This window comes from Vombatus ursinus, unplaced genomic scaffold (genome assembly GCF_900497805.2).
Source record: "Vombatus ursinus unplaced genomic scaffold, bare-nosed wombat genome assembly UNPS02014806.1, whole genome shotgun sequence".
Classification (NCBI taxonomy): Eukaryota; Metazoa; Chordata; class Mammalia; order Diprotodontia; family Vombatidae; genus Vombatus; species Vombatus ursinus.
Genome location: NW_020954584.1, coordinates 620,131 through 633,083, shown reverse-complemented (window position 1 = coordinate 633,083; position 12,953 = coordinate 620,131).

The following is a 12,953-nucleotide window of genomic DNA, read 5'->3' as shown; positions in this document are numbered from 1 at the left end:
CTTCCAGGCCCATTCAGTATATTCTTTTTTCTAGGAAATGTTTGCCATATCAACTAGACATTCACTCTCCATGAGGCATAGAGTTTCTGCTGGACAGTACTCTGGTATTTTCATCATCTTTTCCTTGAGGTACTCTGCTTATCTGTAGTTGTCACTAGGCATTGCTCTCTTTGACACAAGATTGTATAATTTCTCTCTCCTCTGGCAAAAGGGTTACCTTCAAGCTATTTCAGGAACCTTATTTTAGGTGCATGGACAAGAAAACTTCTCCCTGATTAGGAAAATCTGAAACTGTTTTAGTCAGTCAGATTATGAACCACTAGATCCAGGTAAAGTGATTGCAAAACCAAAAAGAACAAAAAAGAAAAAAATGGGAGGTGGAGGAAAGAAAAAAAAGAAAATGAGAAAGGAAAGAAGGAAAAAAAAGTAAGAGAAGGGAAATGATTCAGAAAACATATTTTAAAGTAAAAAATAAATGAATATTTCCCCAAAACACATTCATTATGGAAAATATTATGATATACAGATATTTTCTACCACATACCTGTTTTCTGAGTTTATAATATATTGGCATGTATGGCTTTGTGTATACATATACTCCATAGATAGAGAAAGAGAGAAAGAGAGAGAGAGAGAGAGAGAGAGAGAGAGAGAGAGAGAGAGAGAGATGGATAGATAGAGATTGAAAGATTGAAAATATCTTTTCTTTACAATTATAGCTGTATTCCTATATTTATTAACTATAGCTATACCTCTATCTATCTCTCTATTTGTCTGTCTGTTTCTTTTCATCTGTTTCTCTATTTTTTATTTATCTACCTATATCACACATGTAAATCTTCCTCCTTCAGGAAGTGGTATTTAGTCTGAGATTTGAATAGAGCTATGAATTCTAAGAGATCAAGCTTAGGGGGCTATTAGTCCAGGCACTGGAAGTCTTCTGTTATAGCATAGAGATGAGAGATGTCATGACACCTAAAGAGAATCAGTTAGCCAGGTTGGCTGGAATGTGGAGCATTTACTATATTTGGCCTAAAAAAATTCAACTTGATAAGATGGATTCATAATGAATGAATAATAGATCATTTAATAAGAACTTATTATATATCAGAAACCAAAATGGACACTAAATATAAATATAAATATAAAGAGTAATATAACCCTTGTCTTGAAAGAGCTTATGTTCTAATAGGGGAAGCAAGCATAATGGGGAGAGTTATGGACAGGCAGAGATGTTTCAGTCTGGGATGTCACAAAGAAGTTATGTGGAATCATAGCACAAATGATTGTAATGATACTGCCAGCAAGGTTAGTGGCATTATGATTTCTGATCTCAGAGCTAGAGGAAGAAATTATCTAGGAATAAGGCAGAAAGGAAGATTACACACATGACAATATGGCAAGAATATAGCTTGATGGGAGTGCAATTGGTGTGGGTTGGACTAAAAGTGTCTAGACCAATGTTAATATGGGAAAATCTGGGAGTTTCAGTAAACTGTAAGGTCAAGATGAGTCAGAAGGATGATTTGCAAGTAAAACAAGTGAATCCATTCACAGAACCATAGAAACCACAAAGAGGATATTATGTAACACACACATTTATACACACATATGCAATATGCATATATGTGTGCATTATGTATATATATAAAAACATACATACATATACATTGGAATTGAACAATGGGAAAGCAGAGACCATTATCCCATATCACTTATCATTTATCAATTCATCAATCAATAGATAGGGATAAAGATAGAAATGATAAAAAGTGAGATCCTGAACCAGAACTTAAGATTAGTAATGAGTTAAACCAGATTGAAGAAAGAGAAGAACAAGCTAAATTTCATTTGGTAAGTTCCACAGTGCTTTTAACTAAGGCTTTTTCTGTCCAAGAAGAGTATTACTCTAATATTAATATCCATCATATAATTCTCCAAGACTATGAATTTTGGAACAACACCACATGAAAAGAATCAAGAAGGAAGTTTGTCCAAATAGAAATGGAAAGATGCATGGTGGGTGGAGCATGTTACAAATATGAATTTCATGTGATAAGTGAATAAATGAAAAAAGAAACAAAGACATGGGTAACAGGAAAATAGAGGTTGACTATCCATGAAACAAGGACAATAGATATAGTTAACAATTATTACATGAATAAACTCAACATATTGAAAAATGAGAGTAAAGTCTCCATAATGTTGAATCAATCATGTATGAATTATTTACAAAAAGACTTGAAAAATAATAACACAAGATAGTGTTGTGATTGGAAGGATATTTCTTTGAAGATAAGACAATTTAATAAAACAACAAAATTATTTTTATATTATTAGCTATTATTATTATTTAGGATTGACAATTTGAAAATAATACTTAGCTTACTAAACATCATATCACACATAGTTTTCATTTATGAATATCACTTAATATATTATACACTTGTGTCTATATCGATATTGATATCTGTATGCCACATTTTCCCCAAAAGACATTTACTATTCAAAACATAATATACTTCCATACAGATATTATATAACATTATAGCACCTGATGTTAATCTGTTTTAAAACCACATAGGTCAACATTATACATGAAGCTACTTGATCTATATGTACAACTTATAGCATCAATATTTTCATTCAGTAAAGGCTACACACACTTATGTGTGAATATTCACTCTATTTACCTATCATCTATTATCTTTTTCTCTCCATCAGTTCTTTCCCAAAATACATGCTAATCTTTCAGAAACAAATCATATAAATAATAAATCCTTTTGATAGAATCCATCCCCCTTTCAACAACATTCAAATTATTCATTCACAGTATACCTTTTGGTTTAACAGAGATATTTTTCTTTAATCATGGCTCCTATTCAAATTAAGCAGACAATTTCCTGAAAAATTATGATGTACTTAAAGAAATTATTTCAGCAAAATAATCCTAAGGGGAAGGTATCTGGCAAGGAACAAATCACAATTGAGAAGAAAGAAAGTGACTTTCTTCTATACTTATTGAGGAACCACTTTGTTGGTCTCAAGAAAACAAAATCTAAGAATTAAATAGCCTTCTCATATGTAACTACATCACTGCTTGATTAGTGTAATCACTGCCTTACCATTAAATGAGTGATATATGAATACAACTAATATTATACTCATTGCCACAACCACCACCACCATCACCACCATCACTATCATCAACATCATCATCATCATCTAATCAAGTTCCAATAAAGGGTACATGTCACAAGCAAAGTGATCAATGATATTGGGTTCACAAAATGGGAGGCTAACTATAAAAAGGAGTTGAATTAATGAATGCATGAAACCTCTGATCCAGGATGCCACCAAATGCAGAACACATACCTGCCCCCTCATAATGACTAAGTAATACAAAGGTTTACAGATAGCTACATAGTGATCATAGGCCATAAAAACGACAAGGAAAACTTCAGCCCAACCAAATTGTTCTGTTGTAACAACAAAGATTTTTTTCTTCTTAATATACATATTAAAATGCGAGTTACCCATTAAAAGATATCACTTTAAATGATTATTGACACTTTTCTAATATGTTTACCATATCCTAAAATTGAAAATGGACTAAATAAGTGGTGTTTTTTTTTTGTAATTTAAGGGATCTATTTCAGAACTAGAAAATAATAAGCATTACATAAATGTCATAAAATAATTTTTATTGTTATTATCATCATCATTTCATTTCATCAGATAATCCAATATGGATTGAAGAAAGGAAAATGATCATTTTTTTGTTTTATAGTTTGTCTGAAACTGTTTTCTTATTAATAGCCAAAACCAGATCACTAAAATACTCTTCTGAAATCTATAGCATACGCCATTTTCTGAATAATTTCCTAAGCCTAATATTTGTACTTTTCTGGTCTCTTTGGAAAATGTCACTTCACAATGGATAATTATATAAAGTGGACCACATATATTACATCTCAAAATAATAGGTTGAATAATTCAATTTCTCCATCTATATCCTGAACTACTTAAAGAGATTAAAAATTGGACATGTGAGAAGACTACCACCAGGGATTTTTGTAAGTGGTTTAATTCTTTATTTTGACAAGATTCCCATTTGATACTGAATTAAGTAAAAAACACTCATTGAGCTTATGTTAGTATCTGCTTTATAATCTTAATGCAAAGCATAGTTTGGGATAGAATCAGAAACATGAATGACATTTATAAATATATTACCTCCCCATGAAGTCAATTGTTCCAAGTCTTAGATTCTGCAATGTTTTCCTTGAAGTTGAAGGATGGCAGCTTCAGGCAATGAAAACATTATTCGTCACCACTCACACAGTTGTCACCACAGAGACAGAAATGTCCTTGGTAATTCATTTTGGCTTAAAAGGCCTACACGGATTTAAGTATTTCCAATTTTTTCTTCCAATTCCCTCACATCAGTATTTTACAAACAACTGTATTTCCTCAGATTGTGAAGTTGATTTCATGTGAGTCTATGGACATTCTTGTTGACAAAGGAGGATTTTATTTATATTCAGTAAAAACACCATCTCATGTCTGTGAGTCATTCTGATACTTTGTTCTTAATATTCTTTTCCCTTTAATTAAGTCCTTTGAGGAATTTGCCCAGAAAAGAGGGACAGTCCACATGGTTTTTCAGTTCAATGTCTCTTGAGATGTAGCAGAGTTCAAAACCTTAATTGTAGAGTGAAGGAAATAATGAGTCCAAAGGAAGAAGCAGTAGAGATATTTTCAAGAGCAATTAATATTTCATTACAGAGCCAGGACTACTAAGAGGCTTTATGTGGTTCCTTTAAAGTTGTTCCAAATGAAAACTGCAGGATCAGGATTCTAGTCTCTTGAATAGCTAATTTGCTACAGAATTTAGAAAACATGAAAAATAATGCATACACCATGCACATATGAATACATTAAAATAACTTTTTTTCCCTGAGGGTGGCCTATAGAAAGATAGCAAATGGAATAAATAACAATACTTTTATTAATGTTTAAGTTTAATATTACTTGTTACTGGAATGAAATTTATATTATGTTTAATATTTCACATATATCTTATAAGTCAAAAATTTTCTAGCACATGAATCCAAGAGCATGGAGAATAGACTAGAGTTGGAAGAGCAATAAAATATCATTTCATATGAATTACTAAATTAAATGAAATATAAGGCTATTTTTATTTTTTAATATTCTATTTTCCCCAATTACATGGAAATGTAATTTTCAACATTAATTTTTAAAATTGAGTTCCAAATTTTCTTTCTCCCTCCCCGCTCCCCTCACTAAAAAGGTGAACAATTTGATAAAGGTTATACATGTGTACTTGTGCAGAACATTTCCATATCTGTGATATCATAAAGGAAAACATGGATCAAAATAAAATCCCAAGAAAAATAAAGTTAAAATACGTATGTTTCAATCTGTATTCAGTTCTTTCTCTGGGGATGAATAGCATTTTCCATCATGAGTCCTTCAGATTTGTCTTGGATCATTGTATTGCTGAAAATAACTGTCATTCCAGTTGATCATCTTACAATATTGATGTTACTGTGTACAATGTTCTCCTGGTTCTACTCATTTCACTTTGCATCACTTCATATAAGTCTTTCCAGGTTTTCTTGAGAGCATCTAGCTCATCATTTCTTACAACACAGTATTGCATCCCTACATACAGCAACTTGTTCAGGCATTCTCAGATTGATGTACTTTCCTTCAATTTTCCAATCTTTGACATGAGATGAGAGTTGCTATAAATATTTTTGTACATATAGGTCCTTCTTTTATCTCTTTTAAGATGCAGACCTAATATTGGTATTTCTAGGTCAAAATGCATATATGATTTTATAGGCCTTTGGGCATAGTTCCCAATTGCTTTACATAATGGTTGAATCATTTCATAACCCCAACAACAACATGTTATGCAGACCTAATATTGGTATTTCTAGGTCAAAATGCATATATGATTTTATAGGCCTTTGGGCATAGTTCCCAATTGCTTTACATAATGGTTGAATCATTTCATAACCCCAACAACAACATGTTAGTGTTGCAACTTTCCCACGTGCTCTATGACATTTTAAATTTTCTCTGTCCTATTAAACAATCTAATAGGTGTGAAGTAGTACCTTAGAATTGTTCTAATTGACATTTTTCCAATGAATAGTGATTTAGAGCATTTTTTTTCATATGACTATAGAAAGCTTTGATTACTTCATCTGAAAAATTGATTATTCATATTTTTTAATCATTTGTCAATTGGGAAATGACTCTTATTTTTATGAATTTTACTCACCTCTCTATTTTTGAGAGATGAGGCCTTTATCATGGAAACTTGATTCATTTTTTTCCTAGTTAGGATGGCTAAATCTATTTAACTCCATCCTATTTTCCTTCTCTTTATTTTATTCTCTCAATCCTTTCATCCTGTCCCTCCTGAAAAAAAAAACCTTTTTTTTTCTTCTAACTACCACCTCTTCATATCTGCCCTCTCTTCTATGAAAACCTGCTCCTTCTCTTATCCTTCTCTCCTCCTACTTTCCTGTAACGTAAGATAGGTTTCTATATCTAATTTAGTGTGTATGTTATTCCCACTTTGAGCCAATTTTGATGAAAGTAAGGTTGAAGTGTTCCCCACCACCTTCCTCATCTTCTCCACTGTTAAAGCTCTTTCTTGACTCTTTTGTTTGAGATAATTTACCTTCTTCTACCCCCCCTTTTTTCTCTCTCCCAGGACATTCCTTTTTCTCATCCCTTATTCTTTTAAGATATCAACACATCATATTCAACTCACTTCTATACCCTCTGTATATATATACTTCTCCTAACTACCCTAATAATGATAAAGTTCTTATAAGTTAAAAGTATAATCTTCCTATGTTGGAATGTAAAATGTTTAACCTTGTTAATTCCCTTATGTTTTCCCTTTCTTGTTTACTTTTTTATGCTTCTCTTGAGTCTTGTATTTGAAAATCAAATTTTCTATTCACATGTGGTGTTTTCCTCAGGAATGTGTGAGAATTTTCTATTTCATTTGAATATCCTTTTTCCCCCTGAAGGATTATACTCAGTTCCCCACCACCCAGGTGTTTCATAGTTAGTAGTAATCTTAGCTCCTTTGTCCTCCAGAATATCATATTCCAAGCCCTCTGATCCTTTAATGCAGAAGCTTCTAAATCTTGTGTTATCCTGATTGTGGCTCCATGATACTTGGATTATTTCTTTCAGGTTACCTACAATATGTTTTCCTTTTCCTAGGAGCTCTGGAATTTGGCTATAATATTCCTGGGAGTTTTAATTTTGGGATATCTCTCAGGAGGTCTTAAGTATATTCTTTAGTTTTTGTTTTACCTTCTGGTTCAAGAAAATCAGGGCAATTTTCTTTGATAATTTCTTGAAAGATGATGTCTAGGCTCTTTTTTTCTTTGGATTATTGTTTTTGACCAGCCTGATAATTCTTAAATTATCTCTCCTGGATCTATTTTTCAGTTCACTTTTTTTTTTGTTTTTGTTTTGTTTTCCAATGATTGTCTTCTATTTATTTTTTTCATTATTTTGCTTTTATTCTATTGTTTATTGTTTCTTGATTTCTCATAGCATCATTTGCTTCCACTTGGTCAATTTTAAATTTTATGGAATTATTTTCTATAGTGAGCTTTTGTATTAACTTTTCCATTAGTCCAGCTCTACTTTTTAAGGAGTTCTTTCCTTTAGTGAATTTTTGTGCCTCTGTTTGTTTGTTTGTTTGTTTTATTCAATTTGGAAAATTCTGCTTTTGGATGCATTCTTCTCTTCATTGGATTTTTATACCTCTTTTACCTTTTGGCCTATTCTGGTTTTTAAGGCATTATTTTCTTTAATTTTTTTCTTTATTTTTGGTGCCTTCTTTACCAAGCTGTTTACTCTTTTTTTTCATGATTTTTTGCATCACTCTCATTTCTCTTTCCAATATTTCCTCTACCTCTCTTATTTGATTTTTAAAATCTCTTTTGAGCTCTTTTATGACCTGAGAGCAATTTTTATTTTTTCTTTCAGACTTTGGATGTAGAAGTTTTGTATTTGTTGTCTTTTGATTGTGTGTTTTGATCTTCCTTATCACCACAGTAACTTTCTACAGTCATAATATTTTTTCTGGTGTTTGTTTGTTGGTTTTTCCAGCATTTTTTTTGACTTTTGACTTTTTACTAAAGTGAGAGTCTATTTGTAGAATGAAGGACACACTGTCCCAAGCTTCAGGGATTTTGTGCCACTGTTTTCAGAGATGCTTCTAGGGACCAGTAAGTTTTCAATTCTTCCAAGGTGGTATGATCTAAGCAGAGCTGGATTTACTACTCTCCTGGCCTATGCTCTGGTTTGTGAGTACCAACAAGCACTCTTCTGCTCTGAAATTGTGATCAGGGTCCCTACTCCACTGCAGCAGGAAGTTCTGGTGTGTTACTGCTCCTCCTCACCCTGAGGCTGCCACCCAAGACTACAACCCAAATTTGAGTATGGGCAAACAACAGGGTCCTGCCCCCAGTGTTAGCAAAGAGATCCTTCTAATCTCCCTCTGACCAGTTGTCCAACTAATGTTCCCTTTCTGTCTGTTGGCTGGGGGCTCCAGAAGCAGCTGCTGCTGTGTCCTGATTCAATTTCTTTCAAGGCCTGCTCCAGTTTTGCTGGGGCCCCATCTGTACTGCTGTGGCCTGCAATGGACTGTGTTTCACTCTCACTGTGATGAAATGGACATTTCCTGCCAACCATCTAAGTTATCTTGGGCTAGATAATTGTTTTACCCCATTCTTTTGTGCTTTTGCTTCTCCTGAATTTGTTTTAGGGCATTATTTAAAGATTTTTAGAGTAGGTTGGGGAAGAACTTAGGCAAGTCCCTCAAGTTTCTGCCTTTTGTCTGCCATCTTGAATCTGCCCCCATATAAAGCTATTAAGAATAGAAAAGACCTCTGAGACTTGAACAACAATGAACTGACCATTGGCAGTCAGGATATTTGAACTCAGTGCATTAGTATATAGGGGTATGCAAATAAGACACTTTTATAGAATCCCTTGATTTTATGACAATTACAGAAAGTTAATCTAAAGAGATTGCCTCACATTATATTAGCATAATATGTTATACTTTTAGGCTGTCATTTCTAGTAAGGACTTTTTATGAGTGAAAACAGATATTTTCTTCATTTTTTTTTACTTTCCTTTTTTTTGGTATTAGATAAGTTTGAATCATTTTTCCACTTCCTACATAAGGCCATGTGTCTTCAACACCAGCTGTTAGTACTTCTCTCCAAAATCATTTTATATTTCCTTTGTGCATTCTTTATAAGATGAAGAACCATGGTGTTATAATGAGACTGATAATGACAGGTAAAATTGTTGCAATTTTACATTATACCTTCTCAAGTATGTTTTACTAAGTTGTCAAAGGGAATGAGATTTGCATCAGTGAATGGAATACCTATAAAGAATGCTTTTGAAATGTAGGAATCAATAATATTTAAAATATTCATAAATATTTTGCAATTTACAAAATGCTTTAATGGAAGTACCTACACAAAATTTATTTCAATATTCCATAAAAATATGACTTCATGAATGAGGGTATTATTTTTGTCACACTTATCAAAATTCAAGATATCTACATATATAACTTAATAAATTGTGATGGCCCCTCAAATAAATGCTTATACATGTATGTACATATAATATGTGTATAGGCATGTATTTACAATGAGAGACTCAAAATATCTATAACATATTCATATAACACATGAATATATGAATATTTCAAAAGGTGGTCAACCTCCACATACAATCACAAAACATACACACTTGTGTGCATACATGCACATGTACATGGGTGCATATGTCTATATGTCTATATCTATACATCTATACATATATACATTTATTCCTAAATCATTATGATTCAGTCAAGGAAATCTAAATGAAATCCCAAATTTCACTTCATTAAAAGAACTCCAGATGAAACTACTGGACAAAATTATCTCAGTAATATCACACACATCACAGAGAATGACAAGACTGTTGTGCCTTCATGCAATGTAATATTTATTGTCCTTACTTACCTTTTGAGTAGGAGATGGTGATGGAGTTTTTGTTCTTCTTTTGTCCAATGTTCCAGTCTTCCCATTTGTTTATTCCAAGGGGACAGGTTTCCATTAAGATGAGAGTTAAGGAACCACAATTTTATCAAGTAACCAATTATCTGACTTTTTAATTTAAATACATATCATACAATCCTCTTTCATTTCTTTAGTATTTATATGAGTGAGAAAAAGAAATTGTATTTTAACATGGTCACACAGTTAGTGTCTGAGGCCAGATTTGAAGAACTCAGCTCTTCCTGGATTCAGGTCCAGCCCCCTATCAATCATGCCACCTCTCTGAGATATCTTCTAGCCCTCATTTTCTGTGATGTACTGGATTCCCCCACCATCATTAATTGTTTTTCAAGGTCCTAATAATCTGTCAAAGCAATGTCAGAAAGACTAGAAGATTCTTCTAATCTCTAAGATTGTTATCTACATTTTCAAAAGAAGTACACCACTTTCCTCTCCCCCAAGGGCCCTTGTGAGAATTGATACAGTAGAAAAAATAAGAAAACAATTCTACAATGGCAATTGCAGAAATAATTTGAGGAAAAAGAGGTGGTTTCTTAGCCTTTCAATTTCTTTCTTCATATAATACTTCATTGCCTGTCTTGATCATTTCTTCTTACTCCTCAATCCAGAGTCTTCAGTAAAAGTCCATTCTATTTCCCACTTCCTAACTCCCAGATAAGGGAAAAAACATATATATTTGGGACCTTTCAGGATGAGTCTCATTAAAGTTTCAAGCTTTATCTTTTCCAATCAGTCTGTGGAGTGTTCCATATTCTAAGGCAGCTAGGTAGCACTGTAAGTAGACTACTAGGCCTGGAGTCAGGAAGATTTAATTCAAATCTAAACTCAGATACTTACTAGGTGTTTGACCCTGGGCCAATCACTTAACTCTGCTCAGTTTCTTCAATAGTAAAATGTACTGGAGAAATGGTAAACCACTCCAGTATCTTTGCCAAGAAAACTCCAAACGTGCTCACTAAAAGTTGGACAAGACTGAAAAAAAAGGTGAATGAATCACTCTATCTCCTTATATTTCTGCACCCTATTCCCCTTTTTTCACTTTCTTTCTCTCATCTCCCCTCTACTCTCTTCTCTTCTACTCCATTCTCCTACTCCCTTCCTCTCAACACTAATCTACACACTATATCATTCTGAATATATGTATTCTTTACTTTCTGCTCACAAATGTTCCCCTTTCATCCTCAACTTAAAACAAACAAAAACTCCCACAACCTTATTTTACCCGACCATGCCCACTGGTTATACTATTTTGTTCTCTATCTCCCCTCCTCCTGGAAGATACACTTCTTGAGAAAGCTATCTACCTTTTGATGTCTGCATTTTTTCTCCTCTTCTCCCTTTAGATTTTAGACCATTTGCAGTCTGGCTTCCAACATCATCATTTAATTGAAAATGATCTTGTTATACAGTTATCAATGATCTCTTAATTGTCAAATCTAAAGGTCTCTTTATTTATTTTTCTCATGCATATACAATATGTATTTTTATGTCCACAGCTGCATCAGGAAAAAATGTAACATAAACCTCTCTCATAATCATTTATAGTCCAGCAAAACAAATTATTACATTGGCCATATTCCAACAGGTATGTCCCTTTTTGCATTTTAAGTTGATCTCCTCTGTGTCAGGGGGGGAGTGGAATGATTCACCTTTACTCTTCCAGACTTGTGATTGATCAATAAATTAATCCAAGGTCTAAATTCTTTAAAAGTAAATTTGTCTATAATGTTGCCAATTTTGAATAAATTGCTCTTCTGCTTCCATTCATTCCATTGATCATCTCTGTGCTTTTTCATGTGTTGTCCTTCATACTTAAGAAGATCTGCCTACTTATCTGTCTACAAGTTTCCCTGGCTTCCTTAAAGACTAATCTCAAATTCCATTTTCTGTAGGAAGCTTTTACCTCTATTCCCTCCCTCATGCACAACTAGTGCCTTCCTTCAGGTGTTATCTTCCACTTACATTGTATATATGTGTGTAAATATGTATGTATGTGTATGCATGTGTATACACACATGTTACTGCAGCATTAAAAAAATAACTTCTTTGGAAAGGGGAATCAAGTTTTTATTTTTCTTTGTATCTCTAAATTTAGCAGATTTCCTGGCATGAAGGGAAATGATTCAGAAAACATTATAAAGTGAATATTAAATAAAAATCTCCCCAAAATAGATTCATTATGGAAAAATGCCATTTTATCCAGATATTTTCTACCACATACCTATTCTCTGAGTTTACAGTATATGGACATATATGTATGTGTGTATATACATGCATGGTAGATAGATAGATAGATAGATAGATAGATAGATAGATAGATAGATAGATAGACAGATAGAGATTGGTAGATTCTCTCTCTCTCTATATATATATATACATATACATATATATATATATATACATATTTCCCTACAACTATAGCTGCATATCAATATTTGTTAACTATAGCTATACTCTATTTGTCTCTCTGTCTCTCATCTACTTCTCCAATTATTTTCTATTAATCTACCTATATCACCCATATAATTTATGCTCCTTCGGGAGATGGTATTTAACCTGAGATTTGAATGGAACTGTGAATTCTAAGAGATCAACTTTAGGGGGGGTAGAGGGGCTATTAGCCTGACACTGGGAAAAGGTTATGTCATAGCATGGTGATGGGAGATGTAATGCTACCTAAAGAGAATAAGTTGGCTAGGTTGGCTGGAATATGGAGCATTTATTACATTTGGCCTAAGAAATTCAACTGCATAAGATGGATGCATAATGAATGAATAATAAATTTAGTAAGCA